The sequence below is a fragment of the Salvelinus namaycush genome, chromosome 22 (assembly GCF_016432855.1).
Source record: "Salvelinus namaycush isolate Seneca chromosome 22, SaNama_1.0, whole genome shotgun sequence".
NCBI classification, from domain to species: domain Eukaryota; kingdom Metazoa; phylum Chordata; class Actinopteri; order Salmoniformes; family Salmonidae; genus Salvelinus; species Salvelinus namaycush.
Window position 1 is genome coordinate 33468462 of NC_052328.1, and position 15373 is coordinate 33483834.

A 15373-nucleotide genomic window follows, 5' to 3' on the forward strand; every position below is an offset into this window, starting at 1 on the left:
CCCGCAAAACGGGTGCAGTGCTACCACAGACTGGAAGTAGTGGAAAGGGGTTGTGGGGTACTTCTAAAAACGGGATTTAATAGTTTCTTGTGCATGGCTCAGTGATGTAAGGGATGCATTTTTCATAAGAATTGTCTACTGACTATGGGTATACCTTCTAAATGACTATGGATATACCTTCCAACTGACTATAGATATACCTTCCAAGTGACTATAGATATACCTTCTAACTGACTATGGATATACCTTCTAACTGACTATGGATATACCTTCCAACTGACTATAGATATACCTTCCAACTGACTATGGATATACCTTCCAACTTTAAACACATTCTGTGAAACAGGTACAGTAATTTCATCAGGAATGATTCAGAACACATTCACTATGGAATGTGATTATACATTGACTTATTAATTAATGAAATAATTTATAACAGGTCTAAGTTTGGCCAACACTCACAAACAACCATATAAATTATATGTACATGCCTGGATTACATGTGAGGTAAAAAAAATAATAGATTATTTAGAAACTGTGAAAGATAAACATTGGGTTTAATAGCTGATGCTTGGTGTTGTTTCACTCTGATCACACTCACCCCAATTAGGCCTAATCCTATGGAAGAAGGGGTAAACAAATGATTGTGTTTATTCAGCTATAGTCGGGGTGAGATTCCCAGGCTTCTGCCAACATTTGCTCTCTATCCCCCCACGGTTGTGTGCCTGCCTTGGAACCATAAGCTTGAAGCCTACTAGTTGAGTGTTCTGAGCTAGAGTTCTACCCCAAGCAGTTTTATACGCAATCAGGTTCTGAACAGGTATCCCACAGCATAAGGATACAGCTTTGTGTGGCTACATTTTTTTTGTTACTGGCTTTCAATTATCCTGTTTGATTGTTCATCTGTTCAAGGCCTAACAGGCTAGAGGAAATATCTGTGATAAAAAAAATCTGACTAGTACAATTGGAAGAAATTATAGGCCTACTGATAGACCTACTGTGAGACAACAGTGGCACTAACGAGTTATATTAATAATAATAAATGATGAAGCTGCTGTAAGTGTTAACACAATATTACATAAGCAAATTTTATAAAATAATTTGTGATGAATAAATAGCCAAAATAGTTAAAGGAAAACCAATAAATTCACACTGCCTTAAAGAGCTTGTCTTACGTTATTGCACTAAAGTCCCATTCATGGCAAAACCTCCCCCTGACAACAGTTACACATCCTCTCACTCCCTCTTGTGGCGTCACTGGGGATAAACTGCAGGTAGGCCTAACTCAATTTCCCCTATTGGCCCATATTCTTGAGCGGCAGAGGAGCTGTAAAGAAAAATACTGGAGGACCATAGCATAAGACAGGAAGACAAAACCATAGAATTAGGAATTAGAATGCTAGAATGGACATGAATCTTCTTATGATGGTATAAAGGTAAGTCATTTTATTCACAGAGTTGGTCAACTATGGTTTGCCAATGTTGTGATAAGATATTGTGTAAAATAATGAATTTGAAGAATTTATCTGCACTGAATGTTTGTCTAGCTAACCAGACAGTTTTTAAAATTAACTGCCAATATGCCAACCTTCCATTAAAATATAGGAGTCAATCCACAGCCACACTGGCTGAAATTAGGTGATGAAAGAATTTAGACAAGTTGTAAATGCAATACGTAGCCTACTGATATTGTATGATATAATAGCATTCACAGCTTTCCAAGAAAACAAAAATTTGGACACTTATGGTTTGTTTAAATATCTTTTAGAGGTTATTTATACATTCAATTGTTATAAAACCTGGATAAACTGTATTTATAATGAAGTAACACTATTTTAGGTTGACAATAATTCTATAACACAAGTTGTGATATATTACATACCTTACTTTTATTTTACTACATCAGTGAAATCAGGATTATACTTCTACTATTAATTCCAATTAGACTGGTTTGGATTTCTCCCTTACCAATATGGCTGCCCTTTTCCCACGATTCTGAAACTTTGAGGGTTTATAACATTTTGTAATTACTTTTTTTTAATATAACTTTTATTTAACTAGACAAATCATTGCCACTCTATGGACAAAAGTTGTTAGGCCTATCTCACATATCTTCCGTGTTTTTGTCACGCCCTGGCCTTAGTTATCTTTGTTTTCTTTATTATTTTAGTTAGGTCAGGGTGTGACATGTGTTTTTATGTATGTGTTTTTATTGTCTAGGGTTTTTTGTATGTTTATGGGTGCTGTGGCTTAGTTGGTTAATGTGTCTAGTCTAGGTGTATGTATGTCTATGGTTGCCTAGATTGGTTCTCAGTTAGAGACAGCTGTCTATCATTGTCTCTGATTGGGAACCATATTTAGGCAGCCATATTCATTAGGTAGTTCGTGGGTGATTGTCTATGTCTATACGTTAGTTGCTTGTGTCTGCACTTTCGTTTTATAGCTTCACGTTTGTTGTTTTGTATAGTTTGTCAGTGTTCTTCGTTTCGTCTTCGTTATAATTAAAAGGAGATGTATTGTTATCACGCTGCGCCTTGGTCCTCCTCTCTTCAATGTTACGACGAACATGACAGTTTTATTCAAATGGCTGAATCACAGAATAATCTTAATCTTTCTTAATTAATCTGTAGGTCTATTAAAGATGGGACATAAACCAATCATGGATTCAGAGAATAAATGTACAATTGAAGTCGGAAGTTTACATACACTTAGAGGTTTGAGTCATTAAAACAAATTTTTCAACCACTCCACAAATTTCTTGTTAACAAACTATAGTTTTGGCAAGTCGGTTAGGACATTACTTTGTGCATGACACAAGGAATTTTTCCAACAATTGTTTACAGACAGATTATTTCACTTATAATTCACTGTATCACAATTCCAGTAAGTCAGAAGTTTACATACACTAAGTTGACTGTGCCTTTAAACAGCTTGGAAAATTCCAGAAAATTATGTCATGGCTTTAGAAGCTTCTGATAGGCTAACTGACATCATTTGAGTCAATTGGAGGTGTACCTGTGGATGTATTTCAAGGCCTACCTTCAAACTCAGTGCCTCTTTGCTTGACATCATGGGAAAATCTAAAGAAATCAGCCAAGACCTTAGAAAACAAATTGTAGACCTCCAATCATCTGGTTCATCCTTGGGAGCAATTTCCAAACACCTGAAGGTACCACGTTCATCTGTACAAACAATAGTACGCAGGTATAAACACCATGGGACCACGCAGCCGTCATACCGCTCAGGAAGGAGATGCGTTCTGTCTCCTAGAGATGAATGTACTTTGGTGCGAAAAGTGCAAATCAATCCCAGAACAACAGCAAAGGACCTTGTGAAGATACTGGAGGAAACAGGTACAAAAGTATCTGTATCCACAGTAAAAAGAGTCCTATATCGACATAACGTGAAAGGCCGCTCAGCAAGGAAGAAGCCACTGCTCCAAAACCACCATAAAAAAGCCAGACTATGGTTTGCAACTGCACATGGGGACAAAGATCGTACTTCTTGGAGAAATGTCCTCTAGTCTGATGAAACAAAAATAGAACTGTTTGGCCATAATGACCATCGTTATGTTTGGAGGAAAAAGGAGGAGGCTTGCAAGCCAAAGAACACCATCCCAACCGTGAAGCACGGGGGTGGCAGCATCATGTTGTGGGGGTGCTTTGCTGCAGGAGGGACTGGTGTACTTCACAAAATAGATGGTATCATGAGGCAGGAAAATTATGTGGATATATATGTGGCAACATCTCAAGACATCAGTCAGGAAGTTAAAGCTTGGTCGCAAATGGGTCTTCCAAATGGACAATGACCCCAAGCATACTTCCAAAGTTGTGGCAAAATGGCTTAAGGACATCAAAGTCAAGGTATTGGAGTGGCCATCACAAAGCCCTGACCTCAATCCCATAGAAAATGTGTGGGCAGAACTGAAAAGCACGTGCGAGCAAGGAGGCCTACAAACCTGACTCAGTTACACCAGCTCTGTCAGGAGGAATGGGCCAAAATTCACCCAACTTATTGTGGGAAGCTTGTGGAAGGCTTCCCGAAACGTTTGACCCAAGTTAAACAATTTAAAGGCAATGCTACCAAATACTAATTCAGTGTATGTTAACTTCTGACCCACTAGGAATGTGATGACAGAAATAAAAGCTGAAATAAATCATTCTCTCTACTATTATTCTGACATTTCACATTCTTAAAATAAAGAGGTGATCCTAACAGACCTAAAACAGGGAATTCTTACTAGGATTAAATGTCAGGAATTGTGAAAAACTGAGTTTAAATGTATTTGGCTAAGGTGTATGTAAACTTCCGACTTCAACTGTTTATGCAATCACACCTAAAGGTTATGAGTTCAAATCTTATCACAGACAACTTTAGCACTTTAGCTAATAAGCAACTTTTTAACTACTTACTACTTTTAGCTGCTTTACAACTACTTAGCATGTTAGCTAATCCTTCTCCGAACTCTAACCCTAACCTTAACCCTTTTAGCTAACCCTTACCCTAACCCTAAACTTAACCCTTTAACCTAACTCCTGAATTTAAACCTAACCTTAATCCTAACCTCTAACTCCTACCCTAGCTAATGTTAGCAAGATAACTAACAGTAGCCACCTAGCTAGAATTCGTAACATATCATATGTTTTGCAAATTCTTAAGATATTGGAAATTTTACAAATTCGTAACATATAACACGAATTGTAATTCGTAACACATCAAATACGAAACTCCCATCAGCCCTCTCCCTCCCCCATGTCCCAACATACAGTATATCTGCCTCCAATATGCTTCTGTCACAACTCTAAACCACCCCAGAAAGACCCCTCTATTATCTGTGTGTCCTTCATCTATCCTTAAAGCACTGAGGCAGTCTGCTGGGCTTTCTGAGGATCACTTCATTTGTGTTATATCTGCTGCCCCTCTGCTCCAAAACCCTTTCCCCTTGGGTCACTTGTTTTTTATTTGGTTTTTACAGCTCCATCTCCAGCATTTCTGACCCAGGCCATGAAATTAGCCAATGTGAAAATACGAAGAAGAAAAACATTTGTTCTGTGTTCATTTATTATGATAATAACATTACCATGTTTGCTGCTGAGTTCTTTCTATGGTGTCTGTACCTCTGTGTTCTGGTACTCCAGAACTCTATGTGGACCAACAGGAAGTGACTGGAGTAGAAGGAGGGAGTGTCACTGTTCATTGTTACAATCGTTACAATCAACCTTTTTTAATTTCTAGCTTCATTTCATGAATCCTGTCATGAGGTTGTAATGATTTTCCTCAGATGTGCTTGTCAATTGGAGGATTCCCGAAATCAGAAGGGAATAAGCTGGAAAACCAGGGAATTTATTAAACGTTTCTGGATTTTGTAACCCTATGTAGAATACAGATCAAAACCACAGATGTTGGGAAACACAGATGTAGAATCTTAATTTGAGCCAGTTTGCTGTAGCAGGAAAATAATCCTGCAACAGGAAAAGTGAATTAATATGTGGATTATAATTAATGCACATTTTTGTAGGGGTTGATACATTTTTTTGTAAGGGGAAATCAAGTCTGAAATTACAAAGTGGAAAATTACAAACTTCAGCAGCCTTTTAAAACCTCAAATACAAGGAATGTTCTCCTGCAACAGGGTGATCAAACTGTGACCAACACCTACGACCAGAGTTGTTTGTTGTTTCTCTGCTCTATTATGTTGTAGTCTACTGTGTGGTTTAAATGTGGGAGTTAATGTCTTGTAAAAATGTATTAGAACCACATTAAAGCTACAGTTTGGGATTTGGGAAGCTATTCAATGGTTATTTCAATTATGTACATCTACTTACCCATTGGTTTTTGAAGAATCTAACTTTTAAATGACTTATAAGGTTAGCACAACTGTCTGTCTTTATCATAACCCAAAATATATGGTGCTATTACTCCACTACAATTCTGTAAATAAACAATGTATAACTTCAAATCATGGTAACAACTACCTGTTGAATGTCATGGACTGTCATTCCTTGCATATAGAGCTCTGTCAAGGAATTTGAGACTGGTTACATTTCCCAAACCGCATCCCTCAGTTCTATACCAAAACAAGTGACGGGCAGCTGTTGTGTAATTTTTCCCAAAATGTAGCTTTTAAGACTGTGTTGTGTTCTGAACCATGAACCACAAACCATGGTTTTGATCTGAGGGTCTGTCTGTCGACTCCATCTCTGCACTGTGAGCTGAGCATCTGAGTCTAGTGCTAAGACCCTATGGCTAAATGTGGTGCATAACCCCTCTGCAGTCATTTATCTGTTTGTAATGATTACTATGTTCCAGCAGAGGGCCACAGCTCAGCAATGATTAAGCGCATTGGGTAAAAACTAGTTCATATGCAGAATGTAATAGTCTGTCTGCCACTGAGGGAGGCATGTTTACACCAACAGCAGCAGGAAGAGAGTTAGAAACAGGGATGTCTAAGTAGATAATGGGCAGCCAGCAATACAGTCATTCTCTTTGGTGCCTTGGTCCTTGAAAAAAAATAGAACTGTTTGGCCATAATGACCATCGTTATGTTTGGAGGAAAAAGGAGGAGGCTTGCAAGCCAAAGAACACCATCCCAACCGTGAAGCACGGGGGTGGCAGCATCATGTTGTGGGGGTGCTTTGCTGCAGGAGGGACTGGTGTACTTCACAAAATAGATGGTATCATGAGGCAGGAAAATTATGTGGATATATATGTGGCAACATCTCAAGACATCAGTCAGGAAGTTAAAGCTTGGTCGCAAATGGGTCTTCCAAATGGACAATGACCCCAAGCATACTTCCAAAGTTGTGGCAAAATGGCTTAAGGACATCAAAGTCAAGGTATTGGAGTGGCCATCACAAAGCCCTGACCTCAATCCCATAGAAAATGTGTGGGCAGAACTGAAAAGCACGTGCGAGCAAGGAGGCCTACAAACCTGACTCAGTTACACCAGCTCTGTCAGGAGGAATGGGCCAAAATTCACCCAACTTATTGTGGGAAGCTTGTGGAAGGCTTCCCGAAACGTTTGACCCAAGTTAAACAATTTAAAGGCAATGCTACCAAATACTAATTCAGTGTATGTTAACTTCTGACCCACTAGGAATGTGATGACAGAAATAAAAGCTGAAATAAATCATTCTCTCTACTATTATTCTGACATTTCACATTCTTAAAATAAAGAGGTGATCCTAACAGACCTAAAACAGGGAATTCTTACTAGGATTAAATGTCAGGAATTGTGAAAAACTGAGTTTAAATGTATTTGGCTAAGGTGTATGTAAACTTCCGACTTCAACTGTTTATGCAATCACACCTAAAGGTTATGAGTTCAAATCTTATCACAGACAACTTTAGCACTTTAGCTAATAAGCAACTTTTTAACTACTTACTACTTTTAGCTGCTTTACAACTACTTAGCATGTTAGCTAATCCTTCTCCGAACTCTAACCCTAACCTTAACCCTTTTAGCTAACCCTTACCCTAACCCTAAACTTAACCCTTTAACCTAACTCCTGAATTTAAACCTAACCTTAATCCTAACCTCTAACTCCTACCCTAGCTAATGTTAGCAAGATAACTAACAGTAGCCACCTAGCTAGAATTCGTAACATATCATATGTTTTGCAAATTCTTAAGATATTGGAAATTTTACAAATTCGTAACATATAACACGAATTGTAATTCGTAACACATCAAATACGAAACTCCCATCAGCCCTCTCCCTCCCCCATGTCCCAACATACAGTATATCTGCCTCCAATATGCTTCTGTCACAACTCTAAACCACCCCAGAAAGACCCCTCTATTATCTGTGTGTCCTTCATCTATCCTTAAAGCACTGAGGCAGTCTGCTGGGCTTTCTGAGGATCACTTCATTTGTGTTATATCTGCTGCCCCTCTGCTCCAAAACCCTTTCCCCTTGGGTCACTTGTTTTTTATTTGGTTTTTACAGCTCCATCTCCAGCATTTCTGACCCAGGCCATGAAATTAGCCAATGTGAAAATACGAAGAAGAAAAACATTTGTTCTGTGTTCATTTATTATGATAATAACATTACCATGTTTGCTGCTGAGTTCTTTCTATGGTGTCTGTACCTCTGTGTTCTGGTACTCCAGAACTCTATGTGGACCAACAGGAAGTGACTGGAGTAGAAGGAGGGAGTGTCACTGTTCATTGTTACAATCGTTACAATCAACCTTTTTTAATTTCTAGCTTCATTTCATGAATCCTGTCATGAGGTTGTAATGATTTTCCTCAGATGTGCTTGTCAATTGGAGGATTCCCGAAATCAGAAGGGAATAAGCTGGAAAACCAGGGAATTTATTAAACGTTTCTGGATTTTGTAACCCTATGTAGAATACAGATCAAAACCACAGATGTTGGGAAACACAGATGTAGAATCTTAATTTGAGCCAGTTTGCTGTAGCAGGAAAATAATCCTGCAACAGGAAAAGTGAATTAATATGTGGATTATAATTAATGCACATTTTTGTAGGGGTTGATACATTTTTTTGTAAGGGGAAATCAAGTCTGAAATTACAAAGTGGAAAATTACAAACTTCAGCAGCCTTTTAAAACCTCAAATACAAGGAATGTTCTCCTGCAACAGGGTGATCAAACTGTGACCAACACCTACGACCAGAGTTGTTTGTTGTTTCTCTGCTCTATTATGTTGTAGTCTACTGTGTGGTTTAAATGTGGGAGTTAATGTCTTGTAAAAATGTATTAGAACCACATTAAAGCTACAGTTTGGGATTTGGGAAGCTATTCAATGGTTATTTCAATTATGTACATCTACTTACCCATTGGTTTTTGAAGAATCTAACTTTTAAATGACTTATAAGGTTAGCACAACTGTCTGTCTTTATCATAACCCAAAATATATGGTGCTATTACTCCACTACAATTCTGTAAATAAACAATGTATAACTTCAAATCATGGTAACAACTACCTGTTGAATGTCATGGACTGTCATTCCTTGCATATAGAGCTCTGTCAAGGAATTTGAGACTGGTTACATTTCCCAAACCGCATCCCTCAGTTCTATACCAAAACAAGTGACGGGCAGCTGTTGTGTAATTTTTCCCAAAATGTAGCTTTTAAGACTGTGTTGTGTTCTGAACCATGAACCACAAACCATGGTTTTGATCTGAGGGTCTGTCTGTCGACTCCATCTCTGCACTGTGAGCTGAGCATCTGAGTCTAGTGCTAAGACCCTATGGCTAAATGTGGTGCATAACCCCTCTGCAGTCATTTATCTGTTTGTAATGATTACTATGTTCCAGCAGAGGGCCACAGCTCAGCAATGATTAAGCGCATTGGGTAAAAACTAGTTCATATGCAGAATGTAATAGTCTGTCTGCCACTGAGGGAGGCATGTTTACACCAACAGCAGCAGGAAGAGAGTTAGAAACAGGGATGTCTAAGTAGATAATGGGCAGCCAGCAATACAGTCATTCTCTTTGGTGCCTTGGTCCTTGAAAAAAAATAGAACTGTTTGGCCATAATGACCATCGTTATGTTTGGAGGAAAAAGGAGGAGGCTTGCAAGCCAAAGAACACCATCCCAACCGTGAAGCACGGGGGTGGCAGCATCATGTTGTGGGGGTGCTTTGCTGCAGGAGGGACTGGTGTACTTCACAAAATAGATGGTATCATGAGGCAGGAAAATTATGTGGATATATATGTGGCAACATCTCAAGACATCAGTCAGGAAGTTAAAGCTTGGTCGCAAATGGGTCTTCCAAATGGACAATGACCCCAAGCATACTTCCAAAGTTGTGGCAAAATGGCTTAAGGACATCAAAGTCAAGGTATTGGAGTGGCCATCACAAAGCCCTGACCTCAATCCCATAGAAAATGTGTGGGCAGAACTGAAAAGCACGTGCGAGCAAGGAGGCCTACAAACCTGACTCAGTTACACCAGCTCTGTCAGGAGGAATGGGCCAAAATTCACCCAACTTATTGTGGGAAGCTTGTGGAAGGCTTCCCGAAACGTTTGACCCAAGTTAAACAATTTAAAGGCAATGCTACCAAATACTAATTCAGTGTATGTTAACTTCTGACCCACTAGGAATGTGATGACAGAAATAAAAGCTGAAATAAATCATTCTCTCTACTATTATTCTGACATTTCACATTCTTAAAATAAAGAGGTGATCCTAACAGACCTAAAACAGGGAATTCTTACTAGGATTAAATGTCAGGAATTGTGAAAAACTGAGTTTAAATGTATTTGGCTAAGGTGTATGTAAACTTCCGACTTCAACTGTTTATGCAATCACACCTAAAGGTTATGAGTTCAAATCTTATCACAGACAACTTTAGCACTTTAGCTAATAAGCAACTTTTTAACTACTTACTACTTTTAGCTGCTTTACAACTACTTAGCATGTTAGCTAATCCTTCTCCGAACTCTAACCCTAACCTTAACCCTTTTAGCTAACCCTTACCCTAACCCTAAACTTAACCCTTTAACCTAACTCCTGAATTTAAACCTAACCTTAATCCTAACCTCTAACTCCTACCCTAGCTAATGTTAGCAAGATAACTAACAGTAGCCACCTAGCTAGAATTCGTAACATATCATATGTTTTGCAAATTCTTAAGATATTGGAAATTTTACAAATTCGTAACATATAACACGAATTGTAATTCGTAACACATCAAATACGAAACTCCCATCAGCCCTCTCCCTCCCCCATGTCCCAACATACAGTATATCTGCCTCCAATATGCTTCTGTCACAACTCTAAACCACCCCAGAAAGACCCCTCTATTATCTGTGTGTCCTTCATCTATCCTTAAAGCACTGAGGCAGTCTGCTGGGCTTTCTGAGGATCACTTCATTTGTGTTATATCTGCTGCCCCTCTGCTCCAAAACCCTTTCCCCTTGGGTCACTTGTTTTTTATTTGGTTTTTACAGCTCCATCTCCAGCATTTCTGACCCAGGCCATGAAATTAGCCAATGTGAAAATACGAAGAAGAAAAACATTTGTTCTGTGTTCATTTATTATGATAATAACATTACCATGTTTGCTGCTGAGTTCTTTCTATGGTGTCTGTACCTCTGTGTTCTGGTACTCCAGAACTCTATGTGGACCAACAGGAAGTGACTGGAGTAGAAGGAGGGAGTGTCACTGTTCATTGTTACAATCGTTACAATCAACCTTTTTAATTTCTAGCTTCATTTCATGAATCCTGTCATGAGGTTGTAATGATTTTCCTCAGATGTGCTTGTCAATTGGAGGATTCCCGAAATCAGAAGGGAATAAGCTGGAAAACCAGGGAATTTATTAAACGTTTCTGGATTTTGTAACCCTATGTAGAATACAGATCAAAACCACAGATGTTGGGAAACACAGATGTAGAATCTTAATTTGAGCCAGTTTGCTGTAGCAGGAAAATAATCCTGCAACAGGAAAAGTGAATTAATATGTGGATTATAATTAATGCACATTTTTGTAGGGGTTGATACATTTTTTTGTAAGGGGAAATCAAGTCTGAAATTACAAAGTGGAAAATTACAAACTTCAGCAGCCTTTTAAAACCTCAAATACAAGGAATGTTCTCCTGCAACAGGGTGATCAAACTGTGACCAACACCTACGACCAGAGTTGTTTGTTGTTTCTCTGCTCTATTATGTTGTAGTCTACTGTGTGGTTTAAATGTGGGAGTTAATGTCTTGTAAAAATGTATTAGAACCACATTAAAGCTACAGTTTGGGATTTGGGAAGCTATTCAATGGTTATTTCAATTATGTACATCTACTTACCCATTGGTTTTTGAAGAATCTAACTTTTAAATGACTTATAAGGTTAGCACAACTGTCTGTCTTTATCATAACCCAAAATATATGGTGCTATTACTCCACTACAATTCTGTAAATAAACAATGTATAACTTCAAATCATGGTAACAACTACCTGTTGAATGTCATGGACTGTCATTCCTTGCATATAGAGCTCTGTCAAGGAATTTGAGACTGGTTACATTTCCCAAACCGCATCCCTCAGTTCTATACCAAAACAAGTGACGGGCAGCTGTTGTGTAATTTTTCCCAAAATGTAGCTTTTAAGACTGTGTTGTGTTCTGAACCATGAACCACAAACCATGGTTTTGATCTGAGGGTCTGTCTGTCGACTCCATCTCTGCACTGTGAGCTGAGCATCTGAGTCTAGTGCTAAGACCCTATGGCTAAATGTGGTGCATAACCCCTCTGCAGTCATTTATCTGTTTGTAATGATTACTATGTTCCAGCAGAGGGCCACAGCTCAGCAATGATTAAGCGCATTGGGTAAAAACTAGTTCATATGCAGAATGTAATAGTCTGTCTGCCACTGAGGGAGGCATGTTTACACCAACAGCAGCAGGAAGAGAGTTAGAAACAGGGATGTCTAAGTAGATAATGGGCAGCCAGCAATACAGTCATTCTCTTTGGTGCCTTGGTCCTTGACACATTTACACTCAGACACATACCCACACATGGCTCCTCATCTCTTACTGTCCCTCTCCCTCCTCTTCCTCATCTTTTTCAGACTCTTAGGTAAGGGTAATATGTTTCTATGAAGTGATTAAAGGCCCAATATAGCCGTTTTTATCTCAATATGAAACCATTATCTGGGTAATAGTACCTTGCTGTGATTGTTTTCAATTAAAATGGTCAAAAAAGAAACAAAAATTGTTTCTCAAGCAAGAATTTTCCTAGGACTGTCTGGGAGTGGTCTGAGTGTGGAGGGGAAAACTGAAAACTAGCTGTTATTGGCAGAGAAGTTTGGAACTATCTTTCTTATTCGTCTATCTACTAATTTACCGCCCAGTGATGTCATCAGGCAGCCCAAAAACCCATCCCACCAAAACAGGGAGAAATTTCAAGCAGTCTTTTCAAACAGCTCTTCCACTAAAATGCATCATCATCATTTTCACAATTTCACAGTATTAGCTCAAAGCCCGGCATATGGAGATATTGAGTCATTTCATCTCACCGTCCAAAGGGAACTTACAGTATGCAGCCGGCATGCATATTTTCCCCGTTCTTTTCCACCTTCTCGCCATGAAATCATGTTAAGGAGGAAATCGGCGCCTTTGCAGCCTGAATGGAAAATGTTTTAGGTACAAATCGTTCTACAGGGGATGCAAATGTATAGCCGACAGCATACGTTCCCTTTGGATGGTAAGATGAAACAACTCAATATCGTAATCTGCCGGCCTATGAGCTACTGTTGCATCTACAGCTGGTGTGTCTGTGTCTGTGAAGACAGGAGTCTCCATCACCATCCTATATTGCTCTGATCAGAAATACTTAAACCATGTGAAATACCAGTGTAAAGGGGATCATTTTGATAGTTGCTCCTTTGTTGTGCGCATTGACCATCCTAAGAACTGTGGTAAAGCCTCAATCTCTGACATCAACCAGCGAACCATCACTGTGTCCATGACTGATCTGGAGCCATAGGACTCAGATATCAGATATCATGATACAATGGTTCTACCTATCTGTCACTCCAGGTAAGATTTATGCAACTCTTACAACTCAGTAATTCAGAATAGGTAGTTCTCAGTAATGATGAGACAATCAGAAATAGCCTGCTTCCACAAACTACTGTACATGACTGGTGTTCTTATTTCATATCCTGGTAACTGGTTCCTTTCCAGGTAACTGGTATCACTATTATTGTTGAAGTTCACCTGACCTGAGGAGTGTTGGTGTTTGTCTACGTTATGTTCTCTATCAATTGATGATAGTGATGATTTTGGAAGTAGTCGGTTGTTACAAAAACACTCAATAGAGGCTCCTGACACTAGAAGTCTGAAGTGTTGCAGGCTGGGTATTCCTTGGGTGGCATCCTGAGACAGATGGAACATCAGTGACATTATAGCAGGCCACTGCTGCTGCAGAAGGAAAAGTAGTGAAGATAAGTTGACATGGGATTGAAAATCAACTGTTATGAAGACAATAGACAAAGATAACATTATACTTGTTTATAAAGTATAATATATTATACAATATATAAATCATATCAGTCGTTAACCAATGTAACCGTGCAAATCCAACATTTTTTTGTTGTCATTTTGCAGACAGTCTTATCCAAAGGAATTTACAGTAGTGAGTGGATACATTTTTTTTAAATGTCTGTACTGGTCCCCAAACCCACAACCCTGGCATTGCAAATTCCATGCTCTACCAACTGAGCCACACAGGATATGATTTTGTTACTTCATATTGCCATGCAATATAGGGAAATAACACACACACAACTGTTTAGTTTATTTAGTAAATATTTTCTTTAGTCTATTTTCTTAAAACTACATTGTTGGTTAAGGACTTGTAAGTAAGCATTTCACGGTAAGGTCTGTTGTATTCGGCGCATGTGACATTTGTATTTATTTTATTTGAAATTATGCCCTTCAAGTCAATCAGAAACTAGTATTCAACTAGTATGCCATGGTATAATATAATAATATCATTTATATGACCTCAGTTTTAATATCAGTAATAAACTGCTCCCTGTGGTTGACCCTAGCACATATGCTCAGGTAGAAATGGGCCTTGTCTATCAGCCACCTGGCAGACTATGGGACCCACCTTTGAGAAACACAAAATGAAGAAAAAGACATAGGGGCCCTGTTCACTTATAAGAGAATAGCCCTGCCTGAGACATGTACGCCGAATTGTCTCCCTCGGAACAAAACAAATGTCTCTTGGTTCTAATAGTTCAAATGAAATTGAAGGAGAATATTACAGTTTTTATCCCCTTCACTTTGTGTTTCAGGAAATGCTCCACCAGCACTCTTCACCAGTAGTGTGTTCTCCTACCCTTGTATATATGCCCAAATACACAGTCGCCGAAAAATCATTTCAGCGTTGTTAGCTGAAGAGGTTTTTAAAGATGTTCTGCTTATCCTTGTTTGATCCAGCATTGCACTCATAGTGTTTGTAATATTGTGTAGAGCTCTTGTTGAGTGAGAAACACTCCCGGCTGTATGAACATGTATGCCTCCCCACTGGAGATGAGATCAGGGTTAAATTCCTGACTCCAGCCTTTCTCCACCCTGTCTACTTACCCATCTCTTTCTACAACTTTCTAATAAAGTATAAAAATGATGAAACAAACCAGTGTTGGAAACCTGTGTCCGTGCAATATACAAATATTTATTGAATGTGAATACTGATGTAGCCTATAGTTTGAATGTGAAGTCACTTCAAATACTGTATATCAACCACAGAGACAAGAGATTGGCTACAGAACCTACAAGGTGCATGCAACACGTTCCACTGGAATTGGTTTATTACAGAAGCAATGCTAGAATTACAAACTCAGCATGCTATAGCCACTCCGTACAACAGTTCTGAAGTCAGAAATATCATACCCTTGAAA